General features: G+C 38.5%; 1 long non-coding RNA gene across 1 annotated transcript; it reads right to left on the bottom strand.

The window, feature by feature from the left end:
* Positions 1–496: 496 nt before the first annotated feature.
* On the bottom strand, positions 497–3,581 carry LOC107800967 (uncharacterized). Its single transcript, XR_001651525.2, has 3 exons — positions 3,498–3,581; positions 2,641–2,781; positions 497–812 (listed from the first exon to the last, which is right to left on the bottom strand). It is a non-coding gene; the product is annotated as an uncharacterized LOC107800967 (long non-coding RNA).
* Positions 3,582–18,248: the final 14,667 nt, after the last annotated feature.

An 18,248-nucleotide genomic window follows, 5' to 3' on the forward strand; every position in this document is an offset into this window, starting at 1 on the left:
TTGAGGAGACGACTGCTCTAGAGACTTCGAGGTACATCTGCCGCGTCCGCAGACCGAGAAGTCCCTTTCTATTCCTGCTTTTAGTATTTATCCCTTCTGTACTTTCCTGTTCTTATTAGACATTACGAAGTTAGAGCTATGTAGTATTGATCTTAGCTTATGATTCGTGGGTTTCCGGGTCTTGGATTTATATATTGGTATTGAGAGTGAAACATGGTGTAAGCCGAGCGGCACATTTAAATACTGTTACTACTTTATTTCTATTTTAAATTGTTTACTTCCGCAAATTTTGGTTTTTCTTCCGCAAATTAGGCTTATCTAGTCATAGAGACTAGGTGCCATCACGATGGTTCACGGAGGGCCAACCGGGGTCATGACAAGATTGGTCTCGGTTTGTAATGAACCTCTTTTATTTTCTTTTGCTCTTTCAATAAACTAGATGCTAGCTGCCCGTGCAGAGCACGGGCCCTATGACCAACACTTCAACAACAGAATCTAGTATAAGTGATCAACTTTATTAATTAACACCAAATGTTATGTAGTAAGTCATATACATCTTGTAAGTTAGTCTAAAAGTTAAAAGGTGCAAACATTTGCGCTCTCGTGTGTATATCGCAGATGCATCTTCAAATCTGTATTTGCATTCTCGTGTGTATATTGCAGATGCATCTTCAGAACATCAGGAGTTTCTTTCTTTTAGCTTGCCCATATTATTCAAGCAGGTACCGTATTTGAAACGGCCTTGTGTTCCTATCTTCCTTCCGAAAGCTGTTGGTAGCGCCTCTTAGATCACCATGCATGATTCCATTTAACTACAAACATAGATAGAACACTTGCATTCTTAAGTAGCTATGGGACAATGCAAAGAAAAACTTATGTCTTCTGAGTTACTGGAGCAAAGTTAAAATCTATTACATAAGGTGTAACCTTTTGTCAGACAATCATTAGACAATGTTGTTCAAATAAAACCAATAACTATGGAGAGGAGGGCTAGAAGTAAAGAGACTATATACTTTTCCATATAAGTTCAATTGCCAGTTGTGTGAGAGGATGGCTTAAGGTTCAAAGCTTATAGCAAGAGCTGACAGAGTAGTTGCCATCATTATCCTTTTTCCAGATTATTCTATGAAGTTCTGTTGTAGGAAGAGGTATTGCATAAAATCCGCAACATTTTATCAGCAATGCACAAAATGTCTTCATTAGTTATCCAGTAACTTAGTTTACAAAGATAGAAGTTTAGTAGAAACGTAGTTTTAGTGAGTATTACTATATATTGTCAGTGTAACCATGTCTCTGTTAAATGCCATAGAAGATTCTTATTTGATACACAAATATTGATGCTTTCTCAACAAAAGAAAAAGTACACAGTTTGTTTGTACTTCTGTTCACGACCAAGAGCAAGAGCTGCACATAAATAGTTTTATAGAGAGTAGTACCATATATTGTCATTGTAACCATACCCCAGTTAAATGCTATAGAAGTTTCTTATTTGATACACAAATATTGATAATAAAGTATTCTTTATCCACAAAAGAAAAAGTACAGTTAGGTTGTTCATACTTCTGTTCACGACCAAGGCAACAACTGCACATAAATAATTTTATAGTGAGTAGTACCATACGTTGTCAATGTAACCATGCCTCTGTTAAATATTATAGATGGTTATTATTTGATAAACAAATATTGATGATAAAGTATTCTTTCTCAACAAAAGAAAAAGTATGGTCAGATTGTTCATACTTCTGTTTATGATCAAGGCAAGAGCCGCATATAAACATGAGAAATTAGTAAGTTTGCCAGAACCAAGTTGGTACTCAGATGAATAAGTTAGTAACAAGACTGATCAATATAGGCGATATTACTACCTACATATATCTGCATATGTTGCAATATAGGCAATAATTACCTATAATGTAAGTGCTGCATAAGAAGAAAAGGGAAAAAATATCATTCAATGTGTATGAGTAATGCTAAGTGCACATGTATTGATGTTAGATATGTTTGATTTGGATTAATGAAGTTCACTTAGATAACACATCAAATTGTATTAGAGGAAAAGAATCCACAATCCATGAGATACTGTAATTATAGAGTACCTGGCATTGAAAAGGTATACATATGCAACATCCTATAAAGAAATGAATGAGTCCCTTTTTTAAATAAAAAAAAGCATCAAACTTAACATGTACAGTACCTTCCAGATGAAAGTGTCACAGAACCATCAAAGACAAATTGATGGTCTCCATATGAATATCCTAAAACGCTAGTCCATCAACTTAACCCTAAATATTATAATTCAACACCACAAGCATCCTAACTTCACTTCTTTCATTTCATTAATTATGCAATCAACTTGACTTTGTGTTGACGGTAAGCTGAAGCAAGGGTGGCCGAAACTGTGACCCTTACATTTCTTAACATTCTTCTTAGGATTTCCTGTTGTGAAGGGGAGACTGTTGAATAAATCTTATACTATGTACCTAAAATTCAATAGGACCATCACAATCTAACAACAGAAAAAAGGCTTCACATTAACACACCATCAGATTTACTAAATGGCCACAGTGTAACATAATAAATTATCATACCCTTTTTGCTTTCAAGTAAAAAGAATTATTTTAAAAGTTTATCCTGACTTACTTGAAAGAGTATCTTTTTGTCAGTTACCTCTCGTTGACACTCATATTTCCAACTTCCACTTTTTAATTTTGTTACGTTTATGTGAACAAACGACCATAGGCTGGGTTTGGTGTCTTCCTTGGAGCTTTCTCTTGTTCCATCCTATCAAACATCAGTTAGGAGGTAGCTATTAGTAGAGGCATCACCTTCCACGTACACTTTCAAAGAGACAGAAGAAATTTCAAATAAATAACATGAAAACATTTGACTCAAAGACAACAATAACGATGAAAGGGAATTATACAAAATGTTTCAATAAAAAAAAGGTCATCATTTCTTAGATTCAATGTAGAAAAGTGTAAATAAAGAACTTCATAAAAAAAAAAGAACTTCGTAAAAAAAAGAAACAGAATAGTGAAAGCAAATGCTTAAAGGAATCAGTAAGTACACAATAACATAAAATGGACAAGGCATATCATCAAATACCATATGTGCATAGTCTAATTCAATATTTTTTGTTTCTTTGTCACGATATAGGAAAGATTGGCTCCTTTAGTGTAAACAATTTCAGCCAAAATTATCTTTTGGTTGTCCTTCCTTATTATCTAATTGGCTTAGGTATACAAATATTAAAACGAACTGGGGGCTATTCCGTGAATTGTTACAGCGAAGAATCTATAATTCAAGTTTTTTTTTTTGTGAAGTGCTATCTTCCACATCAGAAAGGTTCCTTTTTGGTAGTTTGATAAAAATTAACCCAAAATTAAAGGGGGAAAAGTACCTTGGAAACTATAAGCTAGATATAGGTCTTATAAAATAGAGATAGAGAAGAAAAGCAGACAAAAACATAAAAAAACAATAAAAAAGAAAAGAAGTACCTTAAGATGAAGAAGTATATAAACCCAGAGAAATTAGCTTAACATTGATTGAAAGGGAAAGATACGGATTATGGAAAGATGTATCCATGACCTAAGTGACAGATTTACCAATTTATCCTTCAATATATGCAAAATTTCGGAACTATCCTTGGTCGACCAACTTCACTTTTTTATAAAATAGAAAAACGTATGAATTATAATTAGGCTGATTAAAGTGTATAGGTAGAGTAGTTGATTATCATTCCAAGTCTCAAGGTCTTCTTTAGAATTCTAGTAAATGAAGATGAATCCTTACAAAAATTCTTGTTAAAATGAAATAGAGATCAAATCTTTTCTCGCTCTATATCCATTTATAACATTTTTTTTTATTTTTTTTAGCTAGATGTTAAGTACCTATATTAGTCCAAAAAAGGGTTAAAAATCAACCTCTTAGCTTGTTCTATATTTTGTCCATTAATCCAAAAAATTTGAGATATTCTCGTGACCCATTTTTAATTATGTCTCTCACTCAATCCTCCAATTGAATAAGTTGGGTTGGTTACACAAATTCTTAGCTCACTTTTACACGTCGTGTATCACGAATTCATTTAATCCATAGTGAGAATTGTTTACTTCAAATAGTTTATTTTTGAACGATAATAGTTTGATTTGCTAATGAAGTATTGATTTATTGGTGTATGTTTAAAAAAAATAATTAGACTAAGCGTTTTGGTCTTTTCAATAATAATTTATCTTAAATATACTGAACTGCAAGAAAAAAAGTATCAACAATCCAAGAAAAGGCTTAACTAATCCAAAAGGAATTATTAGTAAATGAGACAAGTAATTCTGATTTTAAACTATGTCATGACCAAAACTTGCAGTCTAATTTGTGCGTTCAATAATAAAAAATGTTGTTTTTAAGAACGTTATATGGAGCATGAGAAACTAGAAGAGCTGCTATTGCTAAATTGTCACGACCCTAAATTCGGATCCGGTCGTGATGACGCCTCTCGTGAAAACAATGCCATCCGGCACACTCCCAATTCATTTTTAAGCAATTAAATAATAGAACTAAGTCTTAATCATAATAATAAATCCCAAAATAAGGTAGGTAATACAGTTTGCGGAAGAAGACATAGCCCGACATCGGGGTGTCACCAGTCATGAACATCTATCATAAAAACTACAAGTCTGAAAAGAGCCGACATAACTATTACATAGCTAAGAAGGAAATAAGATAGAGGGAGAAGCACTGGGCTACGAATCGCCGGGCACCTACCTAGTGAATCTCCGAAATCTGCTGGAAGCTCTCTCAACCCTCGCAAGCAGGACCTGATGCGCCTGAATATGCACACGGGGTGCAGGGAGTAAAGTGAGTACTCTAACTCAGTGAGTAATAATAATAAATGCAGACTGAGTAATAAGAAATCACGTAAAGGCACATCAACAGGCTATAAAGAAACAGTAAAAGCCAGAAAAAGCAATGAAACAGTGAAAATATGTAAAGTCTCTTAAGTTCAGTTTAAACTTCTTGAAATGACTTTTTAACAATTAAGCAAGCATTGACAAACAACTAGGAAAGGTAATGTAACAACCCGACCAATCGTCTTATGAGTTACCGCTCCGTTTTTCCCATTTCTGCTTCTTATTATTTTGGTTATCAGTTCTACATGTGCTCGGGTTGGTTGGCTTGGGTTCGAAAAGGTTTTGAGAAGGTTTGAGACACTTAGTCTCTTTTGAGGAAACTTAAGTTGGAAAAGTCAACCGGATGTTGACTTATGTGTTACAGGGCTCGAATGTGAGTTCCGATGATTCAGATAGCTTCAGGAGGTGATTTGGGACTTAAGAGCGTGATCAGAATGTGTTTTAGAGGTCCGGAGTAGATTTAGGGTTGAATTGGCGAAATTGAAATTTTGGCGTTTTCCGGTTGATAGGTGAGATTTTGATATAGAGGTCGGAATAGAATTTCGAGAGTTGCAGTAGTTCCATTGTGTTATTTGGGATATGTGTGCAAAATTTCAGGTCATTCGGACGTGGTTTGGTATACTTTTTGATCAAAAGTGTAATTCGGAAGATTTTTGAAACTTAGGCTTGAATCCGATATGTTTGGTTGATTCGACGTTGTTTAAGGTGTTTTGAAGATTGATATAAGTTTGGATGATGGTTTATGATGTGTTTGTGCTTTTGGTTGAGGTCCTGGGGGCCTCAGGGTGATTTCGGGTGGTTGACGGAAAGAATGAAAATTTGAGATGGCAGCTGAAGTTGAAGTTGCTGTCATAACCGCATCTGGTTGGGAGGCCGCAGGTGCGACCCCCTCAGATACGGAAAAGAAGTCGCAGAAGTGAAAAGAGGCTAGGAAGGCTGTGACCGCAGTGCATCGCAGATGCGAAAGTTAGGATTTAAGTGAAAAACCGCAGAAGCGGTTCAAAGACCGCAAAAGCGGTACCACAGAAGCGGGATTTTGGCCGCAGATGCGAAATGCCTGGGCCAGAAGGTATAAATTATTTCCTTCGCGATTTTTGAGCTATTCCACCATTTCTAAGTCGGTTTTGGAGCTTTTTGGGAGATTTTGAAGAGGGATTCAAGGGATATAGTCTGGAGGTAAGATTATTGAACCTAAAACTCGTTTCTATGGTATGAGCTGTAATTATGGAAATTTAAGGGTTAAAATTGGGGAAACTAAGGCTTGGTATTGGAGACCTAGATTTGAGGATTTAAGGGATCATTTATGGTCAGATTTTGATACTTTTGATATGTATGAACTCGTGGGTAGATGAGGAATCTATTGATGTGAATTTTATCGAATTCCGAGACGTGGGTGTCGCGCCCCCCTTTTTCCCTCCGCGGGGAGGAGTCCGGGTTTCGATATTCACGTGGTGTAATGACTCATTTCCATTTGAAAATTGGGTATTTGAAGAGTCACCACCTAACAGATTATGGTGCGTTAGGGCACCTAGAGTGATTAACTCTTGTGTTGGTTTGCATTACCAGAGATTAGGGTAAGGGCTCGAGGTAACCTCGAGGGAAAGGTGTTAGGCACCCCTCTTGGTCCACAACTGTGGGTCCCGACCGAACTTATATTTACAAATTAGTCCATACAAATAGTTGAATCAAATAAGTTATTTGTAAAGCACATCAAACAATTCAAGTAGTGAAATAAATGTTTGAACAAATTATAAAAATAAAGTTCTAAACAAGGAGAGGATTTGGGGTAAGGAGGGGTCCTAGGTTGTTTATCCTATAGGGTTACCCCACGCAATGTCCGGTAAACACTCCTCGATGAGGGGCTACACGTGACATTAACGCGTAGTCATCATATCCCATGTCTACCCTTCCCATCCCCTTATTGGTCATGCAAAGCGAGTGTTTGATCATTGATTCATATTGCATGCTGCTACCCGTCCCTTCTTAATTGTCCCAGAGGGAGTTAGGACCTTTACCTATAGGTGGTTCTAGATGTACCCCTAAGGTTTTAAAGGAAAAAATCTAAGGCGACAGTCAAAAAGCATTTAGGACTTTCACATAATGGGAGCAACTAAGAGGCTCACAATTTCCTCCTCAAACAAACATACCAGCAGCACGACTCAAACACAGTTAATGTCCTTATTAATCAAAGTCCTAAAGCAGGATTTCTAAGTGATTATGAAGAAATAGACTACTTTTAGATTCAGAAGTTATAGCCTAGTAGTTGCCTAGGGATTCCTTTTTAAGTTTATTAGAATCAGAAACGTTAGACGACAGAAACAGCTTCAGGGAAATGCAGGTTTTGAAAATGCCTTAAGGCTTGCCTATATGCAGTATATTATGTCTATATTAATGCAAAAACAAACAGGTTTTCAAAATAGACCCCCTTTAATACCTATATGCAGGATATCTAATGAGATTAAAGCAATTTTGAAAGAACTAGTTTCAGAAAATGTCATCGCTTAATAAGGCCAGTTTTAAGAAGCAAACTAGGTGGAATGAAATTGATTTATTAGGATAATTAGATAATTGCAAATAGAAATCCCTATAGGCATGGTATCTAGGCGTATTACTGATTTTAGTCAACTTGCAGTAACATAAGGAAAGACTTATTAGAACTGAATCGGAATTAAGTCCTATAGACATGTCATCTATATTTGAATTGATTTAAGACATGATGGCTTGGAACCTAGAAACATGGTTTCTAACATGTCAAATGCAGAATTTTATGAACATGGTTTCTATCTGATGCAAACGATATTAGAAGTGAAATCCTATAGGCATGATCTCTATTATGATGCAAACAAAATTAGAAGTAAAATCCTATAGGCATGATTCTATTATGCAAAAAAAAGCAATCCGATTCAACAAGAATAAAACCCTATGAACATGTTTTGTAGGCAGATCTGAAAAGTAAAATCCTAAGAGTAGGATTTCTACCCATATTACCCCACAAAATATACATCTACCCACCCTTTTACTAAATATCCAAAATATCTGTTTACAAATTATTACAGGCCAAGAAATGAATTACATAAATAAAAGAGAAAATCAAGAAGCTATTCTATAGAGAGCCTGCAATTAGGCCCAAGTTTCCTAAAGCCTCCAATGGTCTTTCAAACCTCATTTTCCATAGACAAATCAGAGTCTAGGTGCATCAAAGTTCCCTAAGGGTCTCAAGGACCCCGAGCAATTCTTACACCTAGACTTAGTAACCAAGCATTGAACCAGTGCAGTGTGGAAAGGCCAGCCTCAGTATGCCAGAGTTCAGAGGGTTCTCAAGAGGATCCCAAGGCAGTACACATATTAGAGGGGGCAAAACTTATTAACTAAGAGTAAAGTGGAAGTGCAAGACACAAGTTGAAAAAAGTCTATTAAAGACTAGATTTAAAAGATTGTTTTTAAAGCAATTAGTAAGGTAATAAAGGTTATTTGAAAGAGGTTGGAGTGATAAACAAAATCAAACACTTCAGGATAGAGTCACACATAAAATCCAAATGAATTCAGTAGTCACACAGAGGTCAAAGGGTTTGGGGATACATAGGCATTTGACTGCAAACACATAACCCCAACAAGGGTATTAGCTCTGGTTTGGACATGCTCAGAAATGGTTGAAACTGGCATAATCACAAACCAATCAAGGAGAACATAAACACATAGAGAGGGATAGGGATTTTAGTTTCATAAGATGGTAAATATCCAGTAAATAAAAGGCACTTGACAAGACATGCTTTGAAACACACATAAGGGAGTACATTAATCTAAAGGGAAGGGGAAACATAATAGCATGCTAGCAATGTAACTCAACTATAAATTTCACAACAGAACCATAAGTAGAAACAGACTAGAAATAAGAGAAACTGAAACAAGAAGAGAAACATGTTGTTGTCGAGGCTATAAATTAAACAAGGACATACCAGTGAAGAGAAGTAAGCAGAATGAAAGAACCAAAGAGCACAGATGATTAGCCTTGGCTTGCAGCCGGCTAATAGTAGCAAATAACACAAGGAAGAGGGGAGAACATAGATTTTTAATAGGAGAGGAGTTTTTGAAAGCCAAGTGTTCGCGTCTTGTTTGTGAAAGACTTAGAGTATTTATAGTTGAAAGTAGGTAGTGAAATAAGGTAAAAATCATAGTAGTACACTAATTTAAGAACTCAGAATCAATCAATTAGAGAATCAAGGAAGTACTTCCTTAAGTTAAGGGAATCAAGATCAAACGGAAAGATTCAATACCATATAAGGCAGGAAGAAAAATCAGTGCATGATTAAATAAGGAAGAAGTCAAGGTTCAGTAGGCATAGAGTAGTCAATTAGGACCAAATTCAGAAAAACCCAATTAAGGAAAGACTTAGTAAAACAAAGTACCATGGTAGATAAGGTAATGAAATCAGTTAATTTAAACAGATGAGGTAAAGCTTTTAGGGCTTTAAAAGAAGATCTTTCAATCACCATCAATTAAGGAAAATCAGAATCAATCATGGGGGAGTCATGATTCTGTATTTTCAACATATAAATAGAGACGAATGAACAGGAGTAGCAAACAAACAAGGTCAGCCATATAGACAGAAAGAAACAACAGATGAGCAAACACACTCGTACAGAGGTGATATAAGTAGGCTAAAGATTAGGCAAAACACATTTGAAGCATTGTGACCACGAGATATTAACAAGAATCAAGTAACAGGCTAACACACAAAACCAAATCAAAGAAAATCATGCTAACACACAGAACCAAAGTAAAGAAAATCATGCTAACACACATAACCAAAGCAAAGAAAATCTTTAAAAATTAGGGCTTTTAACAGAGTCAAGTTAAAAAGAAGTAGGAGCATAAAATCGATCAAAATAAACAAGGAAAAGGTTTAATCATAAAGAAATCGGTTAAAACAGGTGTAGATAGAACTCCGAGAAAATCCTAGTTTTTTTAAAGGAAGTAAAATGGTTTAAAAATGAGGATCTTTTAGAAGAAGTTCAAGAATGGGCAAATCACAGAAGGAAACAAGCTTAAAACATGAAAATAACATAGATCTGAGAGATTCAGAAGAGAGTTAGGGTTTCAAAAGGAAACCCAAATGGAAGTCGAAAGAACCTGTTGTAAACTTCACTGATCATGACATATAAGGTGTGATTTTGCCCAAAATCACACCGGAGAAACCATAAGTAATAAAAATAGAAACCCTAGGTCCAAATCGACATGGTCCATGATCCTTGAAGGCCTTAGAGATGATGAGCAAGGCGATGAGAGACTCATTGGAGACTTGGGGTTTGAGAGATAGTCGCAGAGATGACCGGAGAAGGAGGCGGCATTTGAAAAGTGATTAGGGTTAGGTCGAGAGAGAAGAGAGGATATGAGAGAGTTTGAGGGCGGCGAAATTAGAGAAATGACTAAGGTTAGGGTCTCCGTTAGAATTAAAAAGGAAAGGAAGAACGAGGGCCGTTGATCTAAAGGATCAACGACCAGGATTTAAGATGGCCTGGGTCGGGTAGTGGGTAATTGGGTCTGGGTTGGGGTTTATCGGATTATTAAATAAAATTAGGCTGGGAATGGGGTCCGATTTGGCTATTATTTAAATAGCTAGTTTTTCCCTATTTTAATTTACAAAAATAATAGGTAATTTATGGAAAATAATTTAAGGTTCCAAAATGATTTAAAATACATAATTATCATTTTAAAAATATAGGGATCAATTTTATGCATATAAAATATAATTGTATCTTAACATGGGCTAACATTGCAATTATATGCAATTTAGCTTAAAAAAAATACTAAATGTAATTACAAAAATACATAAAAATTATATCACCCATGTTTTGGCATAAGTATAGAATTAAACATTGAATTATCATAACAATAATTTGGGAAATAATTATTGGGGAATTTATGAATAAAGGGGAGAAAATAAATCAATATAAACCTTTAAAATTGTGGAAAAAATAATGAAAACCTTGCGCATGCTTATATAGCATATATATGCTATTTTGAAGGCATTTATGCATATTTAAAATATATAGGGAAAAATTGGGTATCAACAGCTTCCCCTCTTTACCCGGGAAGGATGAAAGAGTTTTCGGGTAAAGAAATGATGGCCAATTTTGACCGGATGGGATATTTAAAAGACAGAGGCTGAGCTCCATTTTCCGAGTTGCCTACATATCCATGGTTTTACAGGAATCAAGACATGTGTAGTTTTGGATTCACCTGCGGAGTATGTCGATGAAATTATTGTAAGATTGGACACGAGGTGTAGAAGCGGCTACGATCGGGACGGTCAGAGGGAACTGGAGCGGGATCGCTCCTGCTAGGATAGCGGTTGCTTACTGGTTACCTGCAGATAAAAGATGCTATAAACGTATTTGCGAAAATTTAAACATGATGCAAATTCCCTTTGGACCATGAAGGTTGTCTTCGGACGGTTAAAGATGACGTCCTGGGCCATGAATTGTTTAATGAAGGATTCGTAGGCCATGGAATAATGTTCTCGGGTGATGAAAATGGTACCTCCGAACCATGATGCCTTTGAATAATGATATACAAATTTGAGAGATCCTTAGGCCATGGCATGGTGTCTTCCGGCTATGAGGATGGTGCCTTTAGACTATGACGCCTTTGGACAGATTGGCGATGTTTCAGCCCATGATATGCAATAATATGATGTAACAAGACAAGGTTTAGTCTTGCAAAGTAGAGGGCAGAGCTTAGTCCGATTGAAAAGCAGGTAGATAGTGTCGGAGACAACGTTTAGTCTCGGTGAAAGAATGTAAATTGGAGGCAGAGTTTAGCCTCATGCAGGTATGGAGACAGAGCTTAGTCTCATGCAAATGAAGGCTAGCCTTATACAAATGTGGAGGCAGAGCTTAGCCTCATGCAAGATATGGAGGTAAAGCTTAACCTCATACAAATGCGGGACAGGGCTTAGTCCCATACAGATAGAAGGCAGGGCTTAGCCTTATGCAAGTATGAAGTCCGGGATTAGACTCATGCAAGATTGGAGACAGGGCTTAGTCTCATGCAAGGAGAAGGCAGCGCTTAGCCTTATGCAAATATGGAGGTAGAGCTTAACCTCATGCAAGATTCGGGACAGGGTTTAGTCTCATGCAAATGTGGAGTTAGAGATTAGACTCATGCAAATATGGAGTCAGAGATTAGACTCATGCAAATATGAAGACATGGCTTAGTCTCATGCAAATGTAGAGTCAAGGATTATACTCATGCAAATATGGAGACAGGGCTTAGTCTCATGCAAATGTGGAGTTAGAGATTAGACTCATGAAAATGTGGAGTCTGAGATTACACTCATGCAAATGTGGAGTCAGAGATTAGACTTATGCAAATGTGGAGTCAAGGATTAGACTAATGCAAAGAGAGAATAGCAGATAAGGGTAGAGGATATCTTAGCTAGGATATGTTCAGCGTCTAACAGCCGACTGGATGGTGAATTTGCTTTGTGTACGAATGTTATCGTCAAATGTGTCTGCGTCCAAAGAAAAATCATGAGTTTCATGAGGGGAGGTTGCTTCTTTCTTCGTCTGTTGGCCTTGCTTTACTCCTCTCTGGAAGCCCCCCTTTGAGTTCCCCTAGGTAGCACCTGACTATTATGAAAATGAAATTATCGAAAAATAGGCATTCATTGATAAAATAGGATTGTTTTGGAAGCGTATTGATATATCAAGTAACTTTTTGATAAACTAGCGACTGTGACACATTTCAAAGGCATTGCAACTATCTTATGTTGGAATTTTTAGGGTCCTCCTCAAAATTCTGCCCCAGTTTGGCCGATGGTTTCGAACCGTTTGCGGATGGCGGACATTGCTGAGTCTTCTTCGGAATTTTGAGAATCCTTCTCAAAATTCTACCCCAGTTCTTGACTAATGATTGACTTCTTGACATGTGATGGCGCTGACTGGGCTTGCTCCGAAATTTTAAAGACCATCCTCAAAATTCTGCCCCAGTTTCTGATTTTGGGGAAAAATAAAAATTTTATTGTAATATGACCGAACCCATAAGGCTGCCTACGTATCCCCTCTTAAACGGGAATTAGGTCAAGCGTAGTTCAATTACATCAGAAAAGAAATGTGAAATAATCTAAGCATAATATCTCTTGACGGCGTCTGAATTGATTGGTATTGGCCAGATCTCTCCATCCATCTCTGCAAGTATGAGTGCTCCTCCTGTAGTACTCTGTGAACCATATACGGACCTTGCTAGTTAGGAGAAAATTTCCCTTTGGCTTCATCTTGGTGTGGGAATATCTTCTCCAATACCAGCTGCTCTGGTGCGAACTGTTTTGGTTTGACCCTTTTGTTGAAGGCTCTGGACATTCTGTTCTGATACAGTTGGCCGTGACATACTTCGTTCATTATCTTTCCATCGATAAGGGCCAACTGTTCATAGCGACTTCTTATCCATTCGGCATCGCTGAGTTTAGCTTCCTATATGACTCTTAAAGAAGGAATCTCTACCTCGGCTGGGACAACAGCCTCGGTACCATAAACCAGCATGTAGGGAGTTGCCCCGGTTAACATGTGAATTGTGGTGCGGCACCCTAACTGAGAAAAGGGTAACTTCTCGTGCCACTGCTTGTGATTCTCTACCATTTTCCTTAGTATCTTCTTAATGTTCTTGTTGGCAGCTTCTACGGCTCCATTCATCTGAGGTCGATAATCGGTGGAATTCTTGTGCTTGATTTTGAATGTTTCACATATAGCTTTCATCAGATCACTGTTGAGATTGGTGGCGTTGTCAGTAACAATGGATTCAGGAACTCCGAATCGGTATACAATACGATCCTTGACAAAATTTGCGATGACTTTCTTGGTTACAGCTTTGTAAGATGTAGCTTCTACCCATTTTGTGAAGTAATCAATGGCTACTAGAATAAACCGGTGTCCGTTTGAAGTAGTGGGCTCAATCGGACCAATAACATCCATTCCCCAGGCGGCAAATGGCCAAGGTGAGCTTGTTGCATTGAGCTCGTTTGGTAGCACTTTTATCATGTCAGCATGTACTTGACATTGAAAGCATTTGCGGACATACTGAATACAATCCATCTCCATGGTCATCCAAAAGTAACCTGCCCTGAGTATCTTCTTGGCCAGAACAAAACCATTCATGTGCAGACCGCAGGTCCCAACATGCACATCTTCAAGTAGCTTAGAAGCTTCCTTTGTGTCGACACACCTTAGCAAACCCAAATCCAGAGTTCTCATGTACAAGTTCTCTCCGTTGTGGAAGAAGTGATTTGACAATCTCCGGAGCGTGCATTTCTGAATGTGATTTGCATGCTCCGGGTATTCTCCTTTTTATAAGTACTCCTTGATGTCATGGAACCAAGGCTTTCCATCGACATAAGAACAATACACCGGCTGATTGTGGATCCTCACCGGAATAGGATCAATATAGTTTTTATCTGGATACTGTATCATTGATGACAAAGTGGCTAATGCGTCAGCAAACTCATTCTGAATTCTGGGCACATGTCGGAATTCTATCTTTGTGAACCTTATTTTCAATTCCTACACATGGTGCAGATATGTCAATATCTTGGAATTCTTGGTGGCTCCCTCTCCTTGCACCTGGTCCACAAGCAAATCTGAATCGCCGATCACCAGCAACTCCTGAATGTTCATGTCGACTGCCATGTTGAGCCCTAGTTTACAGGCTTCATATTCCTCCATGTTGTTGGTGCAGGAAAATCTAAGTTTAGCACCTAGTGGATAATGTTGACCAATTTCTGGCACCAAAAATGCTCCAATGCCTACTCCTTTGAAATTTGCGGCTCCGTAAAAGAACATCCTCCAACCGTCATATGCTTCCGTAATGTCTTCTCCCATAAATGATATTTCTTCATCAGGAAAATACGTTTTCAAGGGTTCGTATTCTACTCCCACTGGATTCTCAGCGAGGTGATCTGCCAATGCTTGTCCTTTGACTGCTTTTTAAGTTACATAGACGATGTCGAACTCACTCAGTAGTATCTGCCATTTAGCCAACTTCCCAGTAGGCATGGGCTTCTGAAATATGTACTTTAGAGGATCCATCCTGGATATGAGGTATGTAGTGTAGGCACATAAATAATGCCTCAACTTATGGGCTGTCTAGGTCAAAGCACAGCAAGTGCGTTCGAGCAGAGAATACCGTGCTTCATAAGGTGTGAATTTCTTACTTAGGTAGTATATGACTTTCTCCTTTCTTCCTGTCTCATCATGTTGTCCCAAAACACATCCGAAGGCTCCATCTAACACGGATAGGTAAAGTAGCAAAGGTCGTCCTAGTTTTGGCGAGACCAGAACTGGCGGTGTGGACATGTATTCCTTGATCTTGTCAAAAGCTTTTTGATAATCCTCGGTCTAACTTGTCTCGACATCTTTCCTCAGCATCTTGAAGATGGGTTCATATATTACTGTGGACTGTGCTATGAATCGGCTGATGTAGTTGAGTCGTCCCATGAAGCTCATCACGTCCTTTTTGCTTTTGGGTGGTGGTAACTCCTGAATAGCTTTGACTTTAGTTGGATCCAGTTCGATCCCTCGGCGACTGACAATGAATCCCAATTACTTTCCTACAGGAACCCCGAATGCACACTTTGCGGGGTTTAACTTCAAATTGTACCTCCTAAGCCTGTCGAAGAATTTCCTCAAGTCTGCTATGTGATCTGTGGCCCTCGTGGATTTGATAATGACGTCGTCCACATATACATCTATTTCTTTGTGTATCATATCATGGAAGATGGTTGTCATGGCCCTCATGTAAGTGGCCCCTGCGTTCTTTAGACCGAATGGCATCATCTTGTAACATTATACACCCCAAGGCGTACTAAAATCTATCTTCTCGGCATCTTCTTCATCCATCCAGATCTGGTGATAACCTGCGAAGCAATCTACAAAGGATTGGAGCTCATGCTTGGCGCAGTTATTGATCAGGATGTATATATTTGGCAGTGGGAAGTCGTCTTTGGGACTTGCTCTGTTTAAATCCTAATAATAAAAATATACTCGGACCTTCCCGTCTTTCTTTGGAACTGACACAATATTAGCTAACCATGTTGGGTACTCAACCACCCTGAGAACCTTGGCTTTGTTCTGCTTGGTAACTTCCTCCTTGATCTTCAAACTCATGTCTGGTTTGAATTTTCTGAGTTTCTGCTTGATTGGCGGGCACATGGGATTGGTAGGAAACTTGTGAGCTACTATAGATGTGCTCAAACCGGTCATATCATCATACGACCATGCGAAGATATCCTCATATTCCTTTAGAAAAGGGATGTACTCTTCCCTTTCTGTTGGTGACAAGTGAATGTTGATACAAGTCTCTTTGATGGTCTCGGTGTCTCCTAAATTTACTGCATCTGTTTCGTCTAAGTTGGATTTAGGCTTGTTCTTAAAATTCTCAACTTCTTTGACAATTTCCTCGGGTATCTCATCTTCTTCCTCTGAATCACTATTCTCATGTTGCGTTGCCTTATTACATGTCACTGGTTCATTAGGAAAAGTAATAATAACACTGTAGAAGGGAAAGTATAAAATAGTAATGAATAATGATAAAGTATAAGTGCATTTGATTAAAACTGAGAAAATTGTTCAAACAAAGCTTTGCTCGACGGATCGAGCATTTATTTTAAAACAAAATTGCTGAAAAATTTAAATGCCTAAAACAACTATAAATTCTGCCAAGCTACCTAGGGACTCGGCGGGCTAGGGATGGTGTGGTAGTCTAGTTTCTGAGAACAACTCCCTTTGCCACAGTCTGAATGGAGAGGCCTTCTTCTCCTCCTCCTCAATTATGGCACTGCAGTCCATATCCTCATCTTCCAAGAACAGATCCTTTAGCCCAGCTAGTGCTTCTTCTTAAGCAGTTCCTCATATTGTGTCTGCCTAATGGAAAGCCTATTCCAAACGGAATATCAGTTGCTCAAGAGGGTAATCTGGTCTATGCCATAGAGGCGACCATTCCCTGTACTCCTGCCATGTATACCGGTATCCGAGCCCAAAGGTGGTACCATGAGTTTTCAGCCATATCGGCTTGGTAATACCCTAGAGATTCTTTCCCAACCCTTTGACGGGTTTATATCCGGACGATGCTAGTCTACTTTCTATTTTGTTGCTCCACCACTTATCCTTCTCGACGGCATTGACCCGTTCAATATGATGATAGGTTTCCCCTCCTAGCCTTCTTCTATGTCCGATGGCCGGAATGGTTTGACTGGTGTAGATGGGGTTACTACCATCTCCATGAATGATCACCTCCTGACGGTTCCATTCGAATTTTACGACTTGATGTAGTGTGGAGGGCACGACTCTAGCAGCATGGATCTATGGGTGGCCCAACAAAAGATTATATGAGGATGGTATGTCAAGCACTTGGAATTCAACATCGAACCAAGTCGGGCCCATCTACAGGCAAAGGTTGATTTCCCCGATCGTGGCCCTCTGGGACCCATTGAAAGCCTTCACATTCATGCTTCCGGTCTGTATTTCATGGAAACCTTTGTCCAACCTTTTCAGGGTATCTAGTGGACAAATATTCAGACTAGAACCTCCATCAACCAGGACCCTGACAATGAACTTTTCTTCAAACTGTACCGTGATATGCAATGCTCGATTGTGGTTCAGACCTTCGGGTGACAACTCATCTTCATGGAAGATAATATTATGGCTCTTTAGTACCTGAACGACCATGTTGGCCATTTCTCCACCAGTGATATTATTGGGTACATAAGCCTCGCTTAGTACTTTCATCAAGGCGTTCTTGTGTTCCTCTGAAATCTGTAGTAGTGACAGGATATATATCTGAGCAGGGACTTTGTTCAGGTGATCAATAACAGAATACTCTTTCGCCTGTACTTTCCTCCACAAGTCATCCGGTCTAGTCTCAATGATAGGCTGCCTAGCAGTGACATCCTTACTTGAACCTCCCAAGTATTCAGGTGTGTAGACTCTTCCAGTTCTAGTCATCCCTTGTGCGATATCAAATTCCTCTATCTTAGTCTTCCCTTTTTGACGAGCCTCGGTGACATAATCCCAGGGTATCGCCTTTGAGTTGAATGGGGGTGTGGTTGACACCGTCACAATAAAAAGGTGTGACCACTTCTACTTTAAATGGAGTGGAGGTGGCTGTGGGCGGAGCTACTTCCACCTCGAATGGAACTGATGTAGTTACCTCAACGTCAATAGGTGCTTGAGTCTGAACCACGATAGGAGTGAGTGTAACTGCTACCTTAAAGTCATCGCCTTCTCGGATAAGCCCGATTGACCCCTCAGGGTCCCATTCCTCATTTGTTTTTATAACATGTATATAGTCACATTT

Source organism: Nicotiana tabacum, chromosome 16, assembly GCF_000715075.1.
Source record: "Nicotiana tabacum cultivar K326 chromosome 16, ASM71507v2, whole genome shotgun sequence".
NCBI classification, from domain to species: Eukaryota; Viridiplantae; Streptophyta; class Magnoliopsida; order Solanales; family Solanaceae; genus Nicotiana; species Nicotiana tabacum.